General features: G+C 46.2%; 1 long non-coding RNA gene across 1 annotated transcript in view; it reads right to left on the reverse strand.

Moving 5' to 3' along the window:
* Positions 1-328: 328 nt before the first annotated feature.
* Positions 329-13,676, reverse strand: part of LOC133557245 (uncharacterized) — a 107,463-nt gene continuing 94,115 nt past the window's right edge. Inside the window, exon 3 of the long non-coding RNA XR_009807737.1 lies at positions 329-458. This is a non-coding gene — a long non-coding RNA (uncharacterized LOC133557245). The remainder of the gene's footprint in view (positions 459-13,676) is intronic.

Genomic DNA, 13,676 nt, shown 5'->3' on the forward strand with positions numbered 1-13,676 from the left:
CCTGGATTTTTTTTTCACATTCTGTCTCTCACAGTTGAAGTGTACCTATGATGAACATTACAGAACTCTGTCATCATTTTAAGTGGGAGAACTTGCACAATCTGTGGCTGACTAAATACTTTTTTGCCCCACTGAAACAAAACATGATCACAAGACATGATAATACCTAAGTTACGTTTAAACCGGTGTGGGTGGCACTGGGAGCAGGCGGGTCAAGTGTCTTGCCCAAGGACACAACGGCAGTGCAGGGATCGAACCTGGAACCCTCAAGTTGAGCTACACCGCACTTTTTTGTGTACCTTTTTTTACATTTGAAGATCTTACCTGGCCCGTGACGCCTTTCATGTGCAAGGAGAGAGAAAGTGGCGCACCTGTAGGGTGCATGAGAGGGCCACGGATAGAAACCACGGCCCCTCCTACGCTCCTCGCCACCGCCGGCCGGCAGACAGCCTCTGCTCCTGCAGACAAACAAACGCCAGACAAATTTGTCTTTGTTCAAACCTGCTGCATGATAATGAAGCCCATGTGAGCGTGTGTCCAGTCGGTAATGATGTCGCCGTCTGCCAGCACAATGCAAACACACAAGCCCGGCCGCTCTAATGTACATTCCTCCCCGCCTCGCCGTTCGCTCGCCTTTTTCTTTGTAAGAGCAGTAGTCCAGACACTCGCCCGCAATTATCCTTCAATGTATTCACAGTGGATCTCCGGGCACAATTCTCCCCATTGTAGCCTTTCAGTCCTCTCGCTCAGCACACAAAAGTGATGCATTATAATCTGAAATCGAGAAAGATCCGAAGGCCAGTCGCGCCATTTTCGGACACATCTGGACTGAAAAAAAAAGCCAAGATCCGGAAGAATTTCCACTACAGCACGGGTGTCAAAAACTCAAAAACCGGGGGTCGGATGTGGCCCGTCACTTCATTTTACTTGGCCCTCGAAAGCCTGGAAATATCATGTATCAATAAAGTACTGTGACTTTTCTTCCATCCATCCATCCATCCATCCATCCGTGTTCTTCCGCTTAATTGAGGTCGGGTCGCGGGGACAGCAGCCTAAGCAGGGAAGCCCAGACTTCCCTCTCCCCAGCCACTTCGTCCACTTTCGGTCGCACACAAAAGTGATGCATTATAATCTGAAATCGAGAAAGATCCGAAGGCCAGTCGCGCCATTTTCGGACACATCTGGACTGAAAAAAAAAAGCCAAGATCCGGAAGAATTTCCACTACAGCACGGGTGTCAAAAACTCAAGACCTGGGGGTCATTTTACTTGGCCCTCGAAAGCCTGGAAATATCATGTATCAATAAAGTACTGTGACTTTTCTTCCATCCATCCATCCATGTTCTTCCGCTTAACTGAGGTCAGGTCGCGGGGACAGCAGCCTAAGCAGGGAAGCCCAGACTTCCCTCTCCCCAGCCACTTCGTCCACTTTCGGTCGCACACAAAAGTGATGCATTATAATCTGAAATCGAGAAAGATCCGAAGGCCAGTCGCGCCATTTTCGGACACATCTGGACTGAAAAAAAAGCCAAGATCCGGAAGAATTTCCACTACAGCACAGGTGTCAAAAACTCAAAAACCGGGGGTCGGATGTGGCCCGCCACTTCATTTTACTTGGCCCTCGAAAACCTGGAAATATCATGTATCAATAAAGTACTGTGACTTTTCTTCCATCCATCCATCCATCCATGTTCTTCCGCTTAACTGAGGTCGGGTCGCGGGGACAGCAGCCTAAGCAGGGAAGCCCAGACTTCCCTCTCCCCAGCCACTTCGTCCACTTTCGGTCGCACACAAAAGTGATGCATTATAATCTGAAATCGAGAAAGATCCGAAGGCCAGTCGCGCCATTTTCGGACACATCTGGACTGAAAAAAAAGCCAAGATCCGGAAGAATTTCCACTACAGCACAGGTGTCAAAAACTCAAAAACCGGGGGTCGGATGTGGCCCGCCACTTCATTTTACTTGGCCCTCGAAAGCCTGGAAATATCATGTATCAATAAAGTACTGTGACATTTCTTCCATCCATCCATGTTCTTCCGCTTAACTGATGTCAGGTCGCGGGGACAGCAGCCTAAGCAGGGAAGCCCAGACTTCCCTCTCCCCAGCCACTTCGTCCACTTTCGGTCGCACACAAAAGTGATGCATTATAATCTGGAATCGAGAAAGATCCGAAAGCCAGTCGCGCCATTTTCGGACACATCTGGACTGAAAAAAAAGCCAAGATCCGGAAGAATTTCCACTACAGCACGGGTGTCAAAAACTCAACACCTGGGGGTCATTTTACTTGGCCCTCGAAAGCCTGGAAATATCATGTATCAATAAAGTACTGTGACTTTTATTCCATCCATCCATCCATCTTCTTCCGCTTAACTGAGGTCGGGTCGCGGGGACAGCAGCCTAAGCAGGGAAGCCCAGACTTCCCTCTCCCCAGCCACTTCGTCCACTTTCGGTCGCACACAAAAGTGATGCATTATAATCTGAAATCGAGAAAGATCCGAAGGCCAGTCGCGCCATTTTCGGACACATCTGGACTGAAAAAAAAGCCAAGATCCGGAAGAATTTCCACTACAACACGGGTGTCAAAAACTCAAGACCCGGGGTTCGGATGTGGCCCGTCACTTCATTTTACTTGGCCCTCGAAAGCCTGGAAATATCATGTATCAATAAAGTACTGTGACTTTTCTTCCATCCATCCATCCATCCATGTTCTTCCGCTTAACTGAGGTCGGGTCGCGGGGACAGCAGCCTAAGCAGGGAAGCCCAGACTTCCCTCTCCCCAGCCACTTCGTCCACTTTCGGTCGCACACAAAAGTGATGCATTATAATCTGAAATCGAGAAAGACCCGAAGGCCAGTCGCGCCATTTTCGGACGCATCTGGACTGAAAAATAAAGCCAAGATCCGGAAGAATTTCCACTACAGCACGGGTGTCAAAAACTCAAGACCCGGTGGTCGGACGTGGCCCGCCACTTCATTTTACTTGGCCCTCGAAAACCTGGTAATATCATGTATCAATAAAGTACTGTGACTTTTCTTCCATCCATCCATGTTCTTCTGCTTAATTGAGGTCGGGTCGCGGGGGCAGCAGCCTAAGCAGGGAAGCCCAGACTTCCCTCTCCCCAGCCACTTCGTCCACTTTCGGTCGCACACAAAAGTGATGCATTATAATCTGAAATCGAGAAAGACCCGAAGGCCAGTGGCGCCATTTTCGGACACATCTGGACTGAAAAAAAAAAGCCAAGATCCGGAAGAATTTCCACTACAACACGGGTGTCAAAAACTCAAGACCCGGGGGTCGGATGTGGCCCGCCACTTCATTTTACTTGGCCCTCGAAAGCCTGGAAATATCATGTATCAATAAAGTACTGTGACTTTTCTTCCATCCATCCATCCATCCATGTTCTTCCGCTTAACTGAGGTCGGGTCGCGGGGACAGCAGCCTAAGCAGGGAAGCCCAGACTTCCCTCTCCCCAGCCACTTCGTCCACTTTCGGTCGCACACAAAAGTGATGCATTATAATCTGAAATCGAGAAAGATCCGAAGGCCAGTCACGCCATTTTCGGACACATCTGGACTGAAAAAAAAAAGCCAAGATCCGGAAGGATTTCCACTACAACACGGGTGTCAAAAACTCAACACCTGGGGGTCATTTTACTTGGCCCTCGAAAGCCTGGAAATATCATGTATCAATAAAGTACTGTGACTTTTTTTCCATCCATCCATCTTCTTCCGCTTATCTGAGGTCGGGTCGCGGGGACAGCAGCCTAAGCAGGGAAGCCCAGACTTCCCTCTCCCCAGCCACTTCGTCCACTTTCGGTCGCACACAAAAGTGATGCATTATAATCTGGAATCGAGAAAGATCCGAAGGCCAGTCGCGCCATTTTCGGAAGCATCTGGACTGTAAAAAAAAGCCAAGATCCGGAAGAATTTCCACTACAGCACGGGTGTCAAAAACTCAAAAACCGGGGGTCGGATGTGGCCCGTCACTTCATTTTACTTGGCCCTCGAAAGCCTGGAAATATCATGTATCAATAAAGTACTGTGACTTTTCTTCCATCCATCCATCCATCCATGTTCTTCCGCTTAACTGACGTCGGGTCGCGGGGACAGCAGCCTAAGCAGGGAAGCCCAGACTTCCCTCTCCCCAGCCACTTCGTCCACTTTCGGTCGCACACAAAAGTGATGCATTATAATCTGAAATCGAGAAAGACCCGAAGGCCAGTCGCGCCATTTTCGGACACATCTGGACTGAAAAAAAAAGCCAAGATCCGGAAGAATTTCCACTACAGCACGGGTGTCAAAAACTCAAGACCTGGGGGTCATTTTACTTGGCCCTCGAAAGCCTGGAAATATCATGTATCAATAAAGTACTGTGACTTTTCTTCCATCCATCCATCTTCTTCCGCTTATCTGAGGTCGGGTCGCGGGGACAGCAGCCTAAGCAGGGAAGCCCAGACTTCCCTCTCCCCAGCAACTTCGTCCACTTTCGGTCGCACACAAAAGTGATGCATTATAATCTGGAATCGAGAAAGATCCGAAGGCCAGTCGCGCCATTTTCGGACACATCTGGACTGAAAAAAAAAGCCAAGATCCGGAAGGATTTCCACTACAGCACGGGTGTCAAAAACTCAAGACCTGGGGGTCATTTTACTTGGCCCTCGAAAGCCTGGAAATATCATGTATCAATAAAGTACTGTGACTTTTCTTCCATCCATCCATCTTCTTCCGCTTATCTGAGGTCGGGTCGCGGGGACAGCAGCCTAAGCAGGGAAGCCCAGACTTCCCTCTCCCCAGCAACTTCGTCCACTTTCGGTCGCACACAAAAGTGATGCATTATAATCTGAAATCGAGAAAGACCCGAAGGCCAGTCGCGCCATTTTCGGACGCATCTGGATTGAAAAATAAAGCCAAGATCCGGAAGAATTTCCACTACAGCACGGGTGTCAAAAACTCAAGACCTGGGGGTCATTTTACTTGGCCCTCGAAAGCCTGGAAATATCACGTCTCAATAAAGTACTGTGACTTTTCTTCCATCCATCCATCTTCTTCCGCTTATCTGAGGTCGGGTCGCGGGGACAGCAGCCTAAGCAGGGAAGCCCAGATTTCCCTCTCCCCAGCCACTTCGTCCAGCTCTTCCCGGGCGATCCCGAAAGCGTTCACAGGCTATAGTCTTCCCAACGTGTCCGGTTGGGTGTGCCCTAAACACCTCCCTAGGGAGGCGTTCGGGTGGCATCCTGACCAGATGCCCGAACCACCTCATCTGGCTCCTCTCAATGTGGAGGAGCAGCGGTTTTACTTTGAGTTCTTCCCGGATGGCAGAGCTTCTCACCCTAGATCTAAGGGAGAGACCCGCCACCCGGCAGAGGAAACTCATCTCGGCCGCTCGTACCCGGGATTCTTGTCCTTTCGGTCATAACCCAAAGCTCAGTACTCTGGAATGCCCTCCCGGTAACAGTTCGAGATGCTACCTCAGTAGAAGCATTTAAGTCTCACCTTAAAACTCATCTGTATACTCTAGCCTTTAAATAGACCTCCTTTTTAGACCAGTTGATCTGCCGCTTCTTCTCTTTTTTCTCCTATGTCCCCCCCCTCCCTTGTGGAGGGGGTCTGGTCCGATGACCATGGATGAAGTACCGGCTGTCCAGAGTCGAGACCCAGGATGGACCGCTCGTCGAGACCCAGGATGGACCGCTCGCCTGTGTATCGGTTGGGGACATCTCTACACTGCTGATCCGCCTCCGCTTGGGATGGTTTCCTGTGGACGGGACTCTCGCTGCTGTCTTGGATCCGCTTTGAACTGAACTCTCGCGGCTGTGTTGGAGCCACTATGGATTGAACTTTCACAGCATCATGTTAGACCCGCTCGACATCCATTGCTTTCGGTCCCCTAGAGAGGGGGGGTGGGGGGGGGGTTGCCCACATCTGAGGTCCTCTCCAAGGTTTCTCATAGTCAGCATTGTCACTGGCGTTCCACTGGGTGTGAATTCTCCCTGCCCACTGGGTGTGAGTTTTCCTTGCCCTTTTGTGGGTTCTTCCGAGGATGTCGTAGTCGTAATGATTTGTGCAGTCCTTTGAGACATTTGTGATTTGGGGCTATATAAACAAACATTGATTGATTGATTGATGACCATAGGTGAGGATGGGAACGTAGATCGACCGGTAAATTGGGAGCTTTGCCTTCCGGCCCAGCTCCTTCTTTTCTTACTAAATGTATTTACAAATGGTTGATTTGTATAGTCAGCACGGTGGAACAGGGGTTAAGTGCGTCTGCCTCACAATACAAAGGTCCTGCAGTCCTGGGTTCAAATCCCGGCTCGGGATCTTTCTGTGTGGAGTTTGCATGTTCTCCCCGTGACTGCGTGGGTTTCCTCCTGGTACTCCGGCTTCCTCCCACTTCCAAAGACATGCACCTGGGGATAGGTTGATTGGAGACACTAAATTGGCCCTAGTGTGTGAATGTTGTCTGTCTATCTGTGTTGGCCCTGTGATGAGGTGGCGACTTGTCCAGGGTGTGCAGAAATTACGGCAGAACTACTTCAACGATTTTAATGAAACATTGCCGAACAAAAAAGCCACTATATTTTTAGTCTTGGTGGAGCTTTGTTTTTTTAAACTTTTTTTTAGTACCATTTAATTTGTTGCCGAACGAGTGACTTATGCTGACAATATAATTATCATGGGCGATTACCTTCAAAGACATGCCCCTGGGGATAGGTTGATTCGCAAAACTACGTGGTCCCTAGTGTGTGAATGTGAGTCTGAATGTTGTCTGTCTATCTGTGTTGGCCGTGCGATGAGGTGGAGACTTGTCCAGGGTGTGCAGAATTACGGCAGAACTACATCAACGATTTTAATGAAACTTTGCCGAACAAAAAAGCCACTATATTTTTAGTCTTGGTGGAGCTTTGTTTTTTATAACTTTTTTTTAGTATCATTTCACTTTTTGCCGAACGAGTGACTTATGCTGACAATATAATTATCATGGGCAATTACCTTCAAAGACATGCACCTGGGGATAGGTTGATTGGCAACACTAAATGGTCCCTAGTGTGTGAATGTGAGTCTGAATGTTGTCTGTCTATCTGGGTTGGCCCTGCGATGAGGTGGTGACTTGTCCAGGGTGTACAGAATTACGGCAGAACTACTTCAACGATTTTAATGAAACTTTGCCGAACAAAAAGCCACTATATTTCTAGTCTTGGTGGAGCTTTGTTTTTTTTAACTTTTTTTTAGTACCATTTAATTTTTTGCCGAACGAGTGACTTATGCGGACAATATAATTATCATGGGCGATTACCTTCAAAGACATGCACCTGGGGATAGGTTGATTGGCAATACTAAATCGGCCCTAGTGTGTGAATGTGAGTGTGAATGTTGTCTGTCTATTTATTTTGGCTCTGTGGTGAGGTGGAGACTTGTCCAGGGTGTGCAGAACTACAGCAGAACTACTTCAATGATTTTAATGAAACTTTGCCGAACAAAAGAGTCACTATATTTTTAGTCTTGGTGGAACTTTGTTTTTTACTTTTTTTAGTACCATTTAATTTGTTGCCGAACGAGTGACGTATGCGGACAATATAATTATCATGGGTGATTACCTTCAAAGACATGCACTTGGGGATAGGTTGATTGGCAACACTAAATGGTCCCTAGTGTGTGAATGTGAGTGTGAATGTTGTCTGTCTATCTGTGTTGGCCGTGCGATGAAGTATCGACTTGTCCAGGGTGTACCCAGCCTTCCGCCCAAATGCAGCTGAGATAGGCTCCAACGACCCCGAATGGGACAAGCTGTAGAAAATGGATGGTTGGATGATTTATATAGGCTAGTAAGGTTAAGGTATGGCTGTTAAAGTTCTCATCGACGTCCCACTGGGTTGTGAGTTTTTCCTTGCCCTTATATGGGCGCTGAACCGCGGATGTCGCTGTGGCTTGTGCAGCCCTTTGAGACACTTGTGATTTAGGGCTATGCAAATAAATATTGATTGATTGATTGATTGACAAATCATATTTGGCATGATTAGGTAATGACATTCAAACATGTTTCCCTGTCAAAAGCAAAATAATTATTCGCATTTAGTAAAAGAAAATTAAGTATTTTATTTACACATATTTGGACTGATGGACATATACGCGCCACACTGTGAACCCACACCAAACAAAAATGACAAACACATTTCGGGAGAACATCCGCACCGTAACACAACAGAACAAATACCCAGAAACCCTTGCAGCACTAACCCCCCTAACCCCGTCCACCTCAATCTCCTCATGCTCTCTCAGGGAGTGCATGTCCTAAATTCCAAGCTGCTTTTTTTTAGGCATGTTAAAAAATATAATGCACAATAACAAATATGGCAGTGCCATGTTGGAATTTTTTTTTCTTCCATAACTTGAGTTGATTTATTTTTGGAAAACCTTGTTACATTGTTTAATGCATCCAGCGGGCATCACAACAAAATTAGGCATAATAATGTGTCAATTCCACGACTGTATATATCGGTATCGGTTGATATCGGAATCGTTAATTAAGAGTTGGACAATATCGGATATCGGCAAAAAAGCCATTACTAGTTTGAGCATCACTGCCATATTTAATGCTCTGCATTATATATGAAACGTTGGACCACAGGAAAAATAACTGAACCGCCTCAAAACGCAGGCCTGCGTGGCAACGGCGGCGGAGAGGGAACTAATTAAAAATGGTGGCAGCGGGTTAACTAACACCCAGCGGAGCAAAATCGATGAGCGAGCGGCGTCCTGCCCGAACTAATGACAGTGCTGCAGCTGACAAGAAAAGTACAGGAAGCTGCGGGCGGAGCTAATGGCTCGGAAAACGCCACTCATGTACCAGTTGGAGAAGGTCGGCTCACTCTTTTTTTTTATTTTATTTTTTTTAATGTAGCTCACCTGAGCCATCCTGGCTTACTTCTTCTCTGATGTCAACGAGCAAGGTGGGGAATTATTATTATTATTTTTTTTTGTCATGAAAAAGGGAGGTTTTTTGGGTTGGTGAACTAACTGTAACTGTATCTTATGTTTTTTATGTTGCTTTAATTAAAAAAAGATAATGCTGACAATATAATTATCATGGGCGATTACCTTCAAAGACATGCACCTGGGAATAGGTTGATGGGTAACACTAAATTGGCCCTAGTGTGTGAATGTAAGTGTGAATGTTGTCTGTCTATCTGTGTTGGCCCTGCGATGAGGTGGCGACTTGTCCACGGTATACGCCGCCTTCCGCACGAACGCAGCTGAGATAGGCTCCAGCACCCCCCGCGACCCCGAACGGGACAATCAGTAAAAAATGGATGGATGGATGATTTATATAGGCTAGTAAGGTTAAGGTATGGCTGTTAAGGTATGACTGTTAAGGTTCTCATCGACGTCCCCCTGGGTTGTGAGTTTTTCCTTGCTCTTATGTGGGCGCTGAACCGCGGATGTCCTTGTGGCTTGTGCAGCCCTTTGAGACACTTGTGATTTATCAAGGTGGGGGGGGTATTTTTTTTTTTGTCATGAAAAAGGGAGGTGTTTTGAGTTGGTGCACTAATTGTAAGTGTATCTTGTGTGTTTTATGTTGATCTAATTAAAAAAAAAATGTTGACAATATAATTATCATGGGCGATTACCTTCAAAGACATGCACCTGGGGATAGGTTGATGGGTATCACTAAATTGGCCCTAGTGTGTGAATGTGAGTGTGAATGTTGTCTGTCTATCAGCGACTTGTCCAGGGTATACGCCGCCTTCCACCCGAATGCAGCTGAGATGGGCTCCAGCACCTCCCGTGACCCCGAACGGGACAAGCGGTAGAAAATGGATGGACGGATGATCTATATAGGCTAGTAAGGTTAAGGTATGGCTGTGAAGGTTCTCATCGACACCCTTATGTGGGCGCTGAGCCGCGGATGTCGTTGTGGCTTGTGCAGCCCTTTGAGACACTTGTGATTTATCAAGGTGGGGGAGGGGGGGGTTATTTTTTGTCATGGAAAAGGGAGGTTTTTTGGGTTGGTGCACTAATTGTGAGTGTATCTTGTGTTTTTTATGTTGATCTAATTAAAAAAAGATAATGCTGACAATATAATTATCATGGGCGATTACCTTCAAAGACATGCACCTGGGAATAGTGTGTGAATGTAAGTGTGAATGTTGTCCGTCTATCTGTGTTTACCCTGCGATGAGGTGGCGACTTGTCCAGGGTATACACCGCAACCTTGAACGGGACAAGCGGTAGAAAATGGATGGATGATTTATATGTGCTAGTAAGGTTCAGGTATGGCTGTTATGGTTCTCATCGACGTCCCTTACGTGGGCGCTGAGCCGCGGATGTCGTTCTGGCTTGTGCAGCCCTTTGAGACACTTGTGATTTATAAAGGTGGAGGGGGGAAGGGGGGGGGTTATTTTATTTATTTATTTTTTTTGTCATGAAAAAGGGAGTTTTTTTGGGTTGGTGCACTAATTGTAAGTGGATCTTGTGTTTTTTATGTTGATTTAATGCGGACAATATAATTATCATGGGCGATTAACTTCAAAGACATGCACCTGGGGATAGGTTGATTGGCAACACTAAATTGGCCCTAGTGTGTGAATATGAGTGTGAATGTTGTCTGTCTATCTGTGTTGGCCCTGCGATGAGGTGGCGATTTGTCCAGGGTGTACCCCACCTTCCGCCCGATTGTAGCTGAGATAGGCGCCAGCGCCCCCCGCGACCCCAAAAGGGAATAAGCGGTAGAAAATGGATGGATGGATGGATGGATGATTTATATAGGCTTTTAAGGTTAAGGTATGGCTGTTATGGTTCTCATCGACGTCCCTTACGTGGGCGCTGAGCCGCGGATGTCGTTGTGGCTTGTGCAGCCCTTTGAGACACTTGTGATTTATCAACATGAGGGGGGAGGGGGGACCTATCTCCGATAATTTATTTTATTTATTTTTTTGTCATGAAAAAGGGAGGTTTTTTGGGTTGGTGAACTAACTGTAACTGTATCTTATGTTTTTTATGTTGCTTTAATTAAAAAAAGATAATGCTGACAATATAATTATCATGGGCGATTACCTTCAAAGACATGCACCTGGGAATAGGTTGATGGGTAACACTAAATTGGCCCTAGTGTGTGAATGTAAGTGTGAATGTTGTCTGTCTATCTGTGTTGGCCCTGCGATGAGGTGGCGACTTGTCCACGGTATACGCCGCCTTCCGCACGAACGCAGCTGAGATAGGCTCCAGCACCCCCCGCGACCCCGAACGGGACAATCAGTAAAAAATGGATGGATGGATGATTTATATAGGCTAGTAAGGTTAAGGTATGGCTGTTAAGGTATGACTGTTAAGGTTCTCATCGACGTCCCCCTGGGTTGTGAGTTTTTCCTTGCTCTTATGTGGGCGCTGAACCGCGGATGTCCTTGTGGCTTGTGCAGCCCTTTGAGACACTTGTGATTTATCAAGGTGGGGGGGGTATTTTTTTTTTTGTCATGAAAAAGGGAGGTGTTTTGAGTTGGTGCACTAATTGTAAGTGTATCTTGTGTGTTTTATGTTGATCTAATTAAAAAAAAAATGTTGACAATATAATTATCATGGGCGATTACCTTCAAAAACATGCACCTGGGGATAGGTTGATGGGTATCACTAAATTGGCCCTAGTGTGTGAATGTGAGTGTGAATGTTGTCTGTCTATCAGCGACTTGTCCAGGGTATACGCCGCCTTCCACCCGAATGCAGCTGAGATGGGCTCCAGCACCTCCCGTGACCCCGAACGGGACAAGCGGTAGAAAATGGATGGACGGATGATCTATATAGGCTAGTAAGGTTAAGGTATGGCTGTGAAGGTTTTCATCGACACCCTTATGTGGGCGCTGAGCCGCGGATGTCGTTGTGGCTTGTGCAGCCCTTTGAGACACTTGTGATTTATCAAGGTGGGGGAGGGGGGGGTTATTTTTTGTCATGGAAAAGGGAGGTTTTTTGGGTTGGTGCACTAATTGTGAGTGTATCTTGTGTTTTTTATGTTGATCTAATTAAAAAAAGATAATGCTGACAATATAATTATCATGGGCGATTACCTTCAAAGACATGCACCTGGGAATAGTGTGTGAATGTAAGTGTGAATGTTGTCCGTCTATCTGTGTTTACCCTGCGATGAGGTGGCGACTTGTCCAGGGTATACACCGCAACCTTGAACGGGACAAGCGGTAGAAAATGGATGGATGGATGATTTATATGTGCTAGTAAGGTTCAGGTATGGCTGTTATGGTTCTCATCGACGTCCCTTACGTGGGCGCTGAGCCGCGGATGTCGTTCTGGCTTGTGCAGCCCTTTGAGACACTTGTGATTTATAAAGGTGGAGGGGGGAAGGGGGGGGTTATTTTATTTATTTATTTTTTTTGTCATGAAAAAGGGAGTTTTTTTGGGTTGGTGCACTAATTGTAAGTGGATCTTGTGTTTTTTATGTTGATTTAATGCGGACAATATAATTATCATGGGCGATTAACTTCAAAGACATGCACCTGGGGATAGGTTGATTGGCAACACTAAATTGGCCCTAGTGTGTGAATATGAGTGTGAATGTTGTCTGTCTATCTGTGTTGGCCCTGCGATGAGGTGGCGATTTGTCCAGGGTGTACCCCACCTTCCGCCCGATTGTAGCTGAGATAGGCGCCAGCGCCCCCCGCGACCCCAAAAGGGAATAAGCGGTAGAAAATGGATGGATGGATGGATGGATGATTTATATAGGCTTTTAAGGTTAAGGTATGGCTGTTATGGTTCTCATCGACGTCCCTTACGTGGGCGCTGAGCCGCGGATGTCGTTGTGGCTTGTGCAGCCCTTTGAGACACTTGTGATTTATCAACATGAGGGGGGAGGGGGGACCTATCTCCGATAATTTATTTTATTTATTTTTTTGTCATGAAAAAGGGAGTTTTTTTGGGTTGGTGCACTTACTGTAAGTGTATCTGGTGTTTTTTTATGTTGATTTATTTTTTATTTTTTAAATAGTAATAATAATAATAATAATAAATTCTTCTGCGGCCTGGTACCAATCTAGCCGCGGCCCGGTGGTTGGGGACCACTGCTTTAGACAAAATGGCGAAGCATTTCCTTTAATCTCCACCCAGCTTTAAGTTGGTGATTTATTTATTTAAAAAAAAAAAAAAAAAAATATATATATATATATATATATATATTTTATTTTTTATTACCCAATTTAGGAGAAATTAGCCAGCTTTAATGGAAGCTCTCAGCATTGACAAATGAGATGTTGACGCCTGCAAAAGGAGTAAAATAAAGGGAGCGACAAGGAAAAAAAAGAAGAAGAAGGGGTCACGGCGAGAAGAGTAAACAATGCAGCTCCGCCAGTGCGGCCGTCGCCATGGCAACCAAGCATTTTTTTTTCCCCCTCCCCTAGTCATATCTTTAATGAAAAGGTAATGAGAGAAACACAACAGTCCCAACTTCATTACCGGAGGAAAAGATTCGGTAATAAAAAAAAAAAAAAAGAAGTAAATTAGCGTTGTCTGTCATGGAACCGAATTGAGGGTTCCACTCTTTTCCTCCAATACTACACTGCAGTCGAAACGCGGCTTTAGAACCCTGGCAGGGCGGAACCTTCACAAATATAATAACGAGACGCACAAGTTCAATTGCGTGTTTAATTGGCCCTCCGCCAGTAAATACACCCTCCTCTCT

The sequence above is a fragment of the Nerophis ophidion genome, linkage group LG08 (assembly GCF_033978795.1).
Source record: "Nerophis ophidion isolate RoL-2023_Sa linkage group LG08, RoL_Noph_v1.0, whole genome shotgun sequence".
In the NCBI taxonomy this organism is placed as follows: domain Eukaryota; kingdom Metazoa; phylum Chordata; class Actinopteri; order Syngnathiformes; family Syngnathidae; genus Nerophis; species Nerophis ophidion.